Source organism: Poecilia latipinna, unplaced genomic scaffold, assembly GCF_001443285.1.
Source record: "Poecilia latipinna isolate Pla-1442-1.1 unplaced genomic scaffold, P_latipinna-1.0 Scaffold2204, whole genome shotgun sequence".
NCBI classification, from domain to species: Eukaryota; Metazoa; Chordata; class Actinopteri; order Cyprinodontiformes; family Poeciliidae; genus Poecilia; species Poecilia latipinna.
The window spans coordinates 52,371-59,796 of record NW_015114820.1 but is presented as its reverse complement, the minus strand read 5'-3'; the positions used below and the strand labels follow the sequence as shown (position 1 = coordinate 59,796).

Sequence of the window (7,426 nt, the reverse complement as noted above, 5' to 3'; positions counted from 1 at the left end):
AGCTGAATTTCCACCCATCATTGACTTCAATTTCTTTTTGGGCTTTGATGATCTCTTTGACTCAAAGCGAGGCTCCCAGAAGCATAATGGTCCAAACACTTCACAAGGTGTTTCTGAAACGGATAAAGATGGCTATCATAAAGCTTCTTGAAAACATTAAATGTACTGAAAATTTATAGATTTTGCTTTAAAAATGCCTCAGTGCCAGGAAGAAGCGTGGTCAAATGTCCAGACAAAATGACGCTGGTGGCTGCAAAAAAAAAAGAAAAAAAAAAGCATTTGATTGAGGTTGGAATTTCTTAAGCTGTGTAACAAAATTAAGTAGTTTAATTTTAACTCTCTGGACATTTAAGAAAGTGAATCCAAGTATGAGTGCTTAATTCTTGTTTTTCAAAAATCATTAAAGTTGAATGTTGAACAGTTTAGCTTTTGGAATAAATTAAGCAAAGCCTCTAATAGCAGGACGGACAGGAATGAAGTGAAGATATTGTCCATTGAGTATTGTTTTTGTACAATTAATTAATAAAACATTAGAAACAAGAGCAACAATTACATTTTTTAAATGCATTTGATTATTTAATGTTTTCTGTCTGAGTAAAGGCCTAACTGTCGATTATGAACACCTGGTTTATGGAAATGCTCTAAAATTGAACGAAAGCATAGATAAACTCATCCTACTTTGTGAACTTTCCTTATAACTTGTTGTGTTGCCTCCACTGATCTAATTACAATATTTTTCCCTCCTTTCTCTTTTGTCTCTCCCCGTTTTGCTCCCTCTCTTTGCAGTTTGACGTGCTGAAGTGCTTCTTAAGGTAAGATTCCCATTTTTCGTGTTTTGCTTCTGTTCTTCGTACCCTGACATTTTACCCACAGCGCACCACATGCCATCAACAGTCAGTACAGTGTGTGCGTGCGTGTGTGTGTGTCAGTGTAAGATCTGGGACCTCGGAACATATTCTGCTCACTAAAACACAATAACACCGTGTTAAGATAACAAAGACACTGAGTGGCAGGGAGCTCCACCACGGCTTCTGATGTGTGCCGAACTGAATCAGAAGTAGAACACTTTTTACTGAAATACTTGCGACTCGTTTGCAATATTTTTCACCGCGTTTCATTTAATAGTTTTAAATCAAGACAATGGATCATGATTTTGTGATGTAAATCTGAACAGTGTTTGAGAGTACTGTGTTAAAGCTCATAAATCCCCCCTCCTGGGGGGCCTTAAAACCGTCACAATCTGTTATTCATAATAAGGTCCACCAGGGAAAAACAAGAGCAAAAGTAAAAAACTTTTTTCAGAACGCAATGACAATGGTAATGTTTATGGAGTGCAGTTTCCAGCTGTACTATATCTCACGCTTATTGCTTTCAGGCTGGAATGCTCTGTAATAATGCCAGCAGACTCACAACAGTTTCAAAAGAAAATTAAATCCACCACCGTGCTATAGACTGGCTCTGACCTTGTGTTTGGGTACACAGGGTTCCTTTGTAATATCTGACTGAAGCGTAACTGTGAGCCTGGGCAAACTGGGGTGTACATGTTGTGCCTTTTTCTTACTTTCGTTCGACAACCAAATGGTTTTAGGCTGTAGATGGCCGTTTATTTTAACTCCATTGTCTGTTTAACCTGCTGTGAAGCACGTTTACGAAAACAATAATGACAATTAGAGAAAATTAGAATCAATAACATTGGAAAAGCCCACATATTCTTCTAAAAAAAAAAACACACGTTTGAATATTGTTGGAAAGTTGATTTCAAAAATTCAGCTTATTCCACAGTTTGTTTTTAAGTGTTTTTCTGTTCATTTAGATGATATCGACTTTAGAGCTACTAAAAACAAAACAAATTCAGTTTCTCAGAAAATTTGGAATGCTATAAAAATGTTGGCATTCTGAAAAGTAGTTTCTCTATATACTGAACTGTGTTTGCACCAGTGCTTGGTCCGGTCTCACCTTGGATTAATTACTGCATCAATGCGATGTGGTATGGAGTGTGGCAGCTTGAGGATCTGCTGAGGTGTTGGGAGAAGTTGCTTTTACATCAAACTTCAGCTCTTCTACTTCTTGGATATACTTCTGAGATTTACTTTGAGGTTTATCTCTTGCCAGTGACACCACAGTCATTAAAGAAGGATTTGGTACTTTTGGCAGTGTGGGCAGGTGCCACACCCAGCTGGAAAAATTAACTCAGCATTTACTTAGAACTTGTTAGCAAAGTTTAGAATGGAGTTCTGCACAGAGTTTCCTGGTGGACGGCTGTGTTTGCTTTGGACTTGATAAAACTCACATAACCTCTGTCCCCACTGACTGTGAAAACTTCACACTAGATGTGATGCAAATTGAATTCTGTCTACTCATTCTACAATTCATCTGGATTTCCTAATGAAATCCAGAATTAAGCTTTATCTGAGACGGGGATTTGAACCGTGAGCAGCAGTCCAGTCCTTTTTCTCCTTATCCCAAACGGGAGACGTCTCACATTTTCTCTGGGTTAGCAATGGCTCAGCACACAGAATCCAGCAATTTTAGTTCATGTCCTGAATTCATCTGTATATGGTGCCTCTGGCCGCCTTATGAATTTCCCTGAGACTCTTGAATTGGCTTCAATACCGAATTCTGTCGAGGCTTCTTGTTGACATTTTATCTACGGGACAACCTTCAAGTCACTAGCCATCTTCATGATTGTGTTGGCCAAAACAAAACATTTCCATAAAAAAAGTTTATTTTTATTAGTCCTGAGTAAGATTAAAATTTTCTGAGAAAACTGAATTTTTGTTTTGTTTTGTTTATTTAAAAAAAAAACAATGATCATGCTTATTTTAACATGATTATTAAAATAATGATCATGTTGCAGAAACTAATAGTCCTCAAGACAGACATTTGGTGTTTAGATCCTGACCTTTTGACCTTTACTCCTACTTTGTCTTCCCTCTCTTTTGTTTTTGCCCATTTAGTGTCTGAGTAATGTGACTAAAACCTACAGAAAAAACTTTAAAAAAAATAGAGCACTCTATTGACTATGATAAATGGGTCAATTAAACCACTGAGAAGAAAATGCAATTTTATGATTTACTAAGATGCACTTGTGCATCAACAGTGGAAAAATAAATCCACTGCACTGAACAAAAAGCTACCAAGGAGAAATAGAATTGATGAAAAAAGTATTCTCTTGGTAAAAATAAATCGTATGTCTCTGCTTTTCATGCTTTCTTTTGGCATCAATGATTTAAATTTGTGTTACAGCCCTTTTTTGTATCTCAACAAACCTAAAATGAATGAGCTCCAAGAACCTGGATGATGCGATGTTTTTTGTTTTTTTTTAAATCTTGGTTTTGTTACGGGTGCAGCATCTGCATGCAGTAGAGAAAGTGCAAGAAACCAGATAAAAATGCTGAAAAAGAATATTTATGAGCAAAATGAAACTCCAGGGACAAGTGAAAAGGAAAGGTGAGCATATTTATTCTTACAAGCAACGACTAAGTTTTCTGTTCGATCAGTCTAATTTCTGTCAGAGAGAAACAAATGATCACCTGGTCTCCTTACAGCCCATCTGCTGGGCTAACCCCACAGGAGGAGGAACTGGGCAGGTGCACTCATCATCTCTAAACGAGCCAGTCCTGCCGCATCGGTCAAGTTTGTTTAACTTTGCTTTAGGATAACATTTTGTGTTGGAGGCTTTATGTTAGCGTCTTTGTCCTGAAGAGCTTCAGTTTCCAGGATTTAAGTGACAACATTTTCCTGAGCTGAGGGATTAGGATTCTCTGGTGAGGTGATTAGTGATAGTTCTGTAATAAAATAACTCCAGGACACTTAAAACTTCCTTTTGCGAATCATATCGATTTATGATAGAAATCGATTCAGCCGTTTAAAAATACTGTTAGCTTTTAATATTGAATATAATTTTTCTGTGTACGGTTGTGTGAGCAAGTACTTTATAATTATAATTATTATTTTGTTTGTTGCAAAAGTTGGCAAAGCATAGAAGTTGACAATTCTTGCCATAAAAGTTTTCTCCTGGGTTTTTTGCAATAATATTTTGGAGAAAAGCTTCAGTTCTTTGAGGTCAGAAAAGTATTGTGTCGCAAAAGTAGTTTCCAGGTTTTTGGTAAATTGTTAAATGTCTTTCAGATTAGGTTGATTGTTCTGGGGAGCTTTCTGTGGCTACACGTCCAAATGTGATAGAGGGTTCCTATTGGTTGATGTGGGGAATGAACAGAAACTGGGGGAAACGGAAACCAAGTGTTTGTGTGGAGAGTGATGGTCTAGTTTGGAGCGAAGGTAGAGATGGAAGTCTTGCAGGGGGAACAGACTGCACAGATGATGAGGAGCCTTAAAAGTTGCCTAGAGATCCAGAGTATCCCAAAAAATTGAGATGTTTTGTTTTATTGAAAGAGAGAACTAAGAGACTTTTTCTTGGACTGGCTGACAACATTCAGTTGCAAAAGCGTTGGAGACACTTCCAACATTTTAAATGCTGTTTGTTTCACAGCACTGTTGGGAGTCGAGGGGGAGCAAGAGAGATGTTGACAGTATGCAGACAAAGTGCAAATGTTTTTTTAAACATGGTAACGACCCCTACATCCTCAGGCGTACCACACTGCATGGAGGTCTGTGGCTCTCGAGGCGGAATCATTGCAGACTCAAAGCGGAGTCCACGCTGCTCACAGAGTTGGCGCAGTACGGCAAAATGTGTCGAAGTCTTAAGTATACAGGAACTGGCTTCTGGTTGGTTCGCTGCTAGTCTTGCATCAAGTATGATCTTTCTGAAGTAATGTAACAATAACGTGGTTGTTTTTTTTATGGAATGTAGATAAAAGGTGTTATGTTTTATTTGGTTTTCTATTTGGATTTTAAATTGTTTGATATTGTTTTGTGTAAGCAAAGGCCTAACTACAGATAATGCAAAGGAGCTTAGTCTACAAACGTGAAAGGTATATAATCATCTCAGAAGAGAAATGTTTACAAACTTAATATTTGGACTTTTCAGACATTGGCTCCATTTAAATGAAAAACAGCCTATTCTGAAACAATCCAGTGCTGAACAATCAAAGCGGCACGAGACTTGAACACGTGACTTGAGCTCAAAACACAAAACACTACTCATATTTCCCCAAGAAAATATGAGTAGATTCAAGCAAACCAGTTAAAATGATTCCCAGCAGCTTTAGCTGTCCTCAGTTTCATAAAGTGTGAAAACGTCTGGAGATGGGCAAAATTTTGTTGCACTGGAAGGAATACATAACTAAAGTAATGCTACATTAAAACAGAATAACAAAGTTGAAGCTGATTGTTCGACTTCACAGGTCTTTGTTGCTCTGTCCAAATCTGACCATTAAATAAATCGTCTATTCATGAGAATTTTACTAAACTTTAGTTTTCACTGCAGCACTGTGCTGTATATTTGACATACATGGAAAAAAGATGCATTCTGTTGCTCTGCGGCTTTATTTAAATACTTAACGCTCTTTCTCTTGAAGGAATTCCCCTTCACGTTGTATGGCTTTGGGGCAGCTTTGTGTATAATTTATTATACTTCCTGATGCTCCAGATATATATTTTTTCCCTGCTTTATTCAAAATTAATATTTTACCATTCAAAATTTCCTTGTCGTGGTAATTTTTTACAGATATGTCTGAAAAGATTTAAAAGATTAAAAGCTGCTTTGTCTAATTTTGCACTGCTCCCCCCTGCTGAGGCTTAGAAATAGTTTGTAAGATATTCCCACTTTTGAAGTGTTATTAGCTTCAATGAATTACAAGTATCTAATTTGGCTATTCTTTCTAATGTTTGTACAGCATGGTTCTCAGTAATATTAATTACTCATAAGTACGGTTGCATCAGAAACACTCATATAAGATGCACTTTCCTTTAAGTCAACTTGTTCTCTGTGTTCATAAAGATTTAAGCTCTGCTGTTGCAAAATGGCAAAAAACACTTTTTCCATAAGAGAAATATCTTGATGCATTATTGACAATCCAAATTATAGCTGTCATGTATATGAAATGCCAGCAAAATCCTGCCCTAAAAACGAGAGAACACAGTTTAAAAGGGGTGATTTTTCTGTCTGCCCAACATTTTAGTAATTAATTTCAAAATATATACATATTAAAACATCTGCTAAGCAACATAAAATCACAACTCGTATAGAAAGTTAATCCAGTCGGTCTTCTTTAACAGGCATTTGTTTAGAAAATGTTTCTTTCTTTAGATTGCTGACCAATCCTCACTGACATGAATAATGAAAATAAAGAAAGTTCTTTACTAGAGTCAGTTAAGACTCTAGTAAAGAGTCTGAACTGACTCTATAGTTAAGATAGAGAGATTATGGAAATGCGAAGTTTGACCAAAGATGTTTTCAGTCAGCAGTGGTTTCATATTTTCATTCAGTCAAATTCAAAGTTGTGTTTTTGAAAAGGAAACATGCATTTTTCTCAAATATCCCAACTAGAGGAAAACTTCTATTCAAAATACATTCAACTGCCCTTTTTTTAAATCAACTGTAGTATGTAATCAACAGAGAAATTTTTTTTTAAATGCTTATTTTTGTTGCATTTTGGGCAAGGATAGGAATAGGTTTTTGTGTTGTATTTGTTGCTTCCTCTCGGCCAGGACTCCCTTGAAAAAGAGGTTTTTGATATCAATGTTTTTCTTTTTTTTTCCCTAGTAATATAAAAGGACAATAAAACCATTAGGAAAAATTGGGAAGTTCAGTATTTCTTAGGTGAAGGTGGATTTTCTTACAGAGGCTATTTGTAAACCATTAAACTATAAACAGAAGATATTTAAGTAATAAAATAGCCATGAAATTTGAGCAGTTGTATGGAAGTGATTAGAGTTATTCCAACTGTTAGTTTTAATAATAACATATATTTATTGGATAATAGTAAATCATCATCAAGCAAGTAGGGGAATATTAAAGTCACCGTTTCAGTCTTGTGCAAATTTATGGCAAAATTTGACCCTGATTAGCGAATATTGTTTGTCATTAAAGAAAATTTTGTGAACTTTAAGGTGCTGTCTACTGCATCACTATTGAAAATTGAAATGCAGGTTATGTAAATGGTAACGTTCAGAATTTTTCCGAACACGCTCTATGGGTGACGTTATTGCGCCCTCTACTGTGCATGCTCGACGTTTTCAGGTTGTTTGCAGTTCACACAGGACATCAAATACAAGTCGCATATATTTGGAAGTGTGAACTGTAGTGCCAAACAAAAGTCAGATTTGCAAAAAAATTGGATTTGGGTCACTTAAGGCTGCAGTGTGAACGTAGCTAACCTCAATTCTTCAAAGAAGTCGACTGAAAAAGTTTGAATGTTGGTTCAAATAATATTCCATTTCCCTTTACTACATCTAAGTGAAAAATTAATAATAATTTATTCATTCCAGCATTGTAGTGTAGTGATAATAATCATAATATATA

At 36.1% G+C, this 7,426-nt stretch overlaps 1 long non-coding RNA gene across 1 annotated transcript in view; it reads left to right on the top strand.

Moving 5' to 3' along the window:
• The first annotated feature begins 744 nt into the window (after positions 1 to 744).
• LOC106936720 (uncharacterized) overlaps positions 745 to 7,426 on the top strand; it is a 56,315-nt gene continuing 49,633 nt past the window's right edge. The window contains exon 1 of the long non-coding RNA XR_001422195.1: positions 745 to 812. This is a non-coding gene — a long non-coding RNA (uncharacterized LOC106936720). The remainder of the gene's footprint in view (positions 813 to 7,426) is intronic.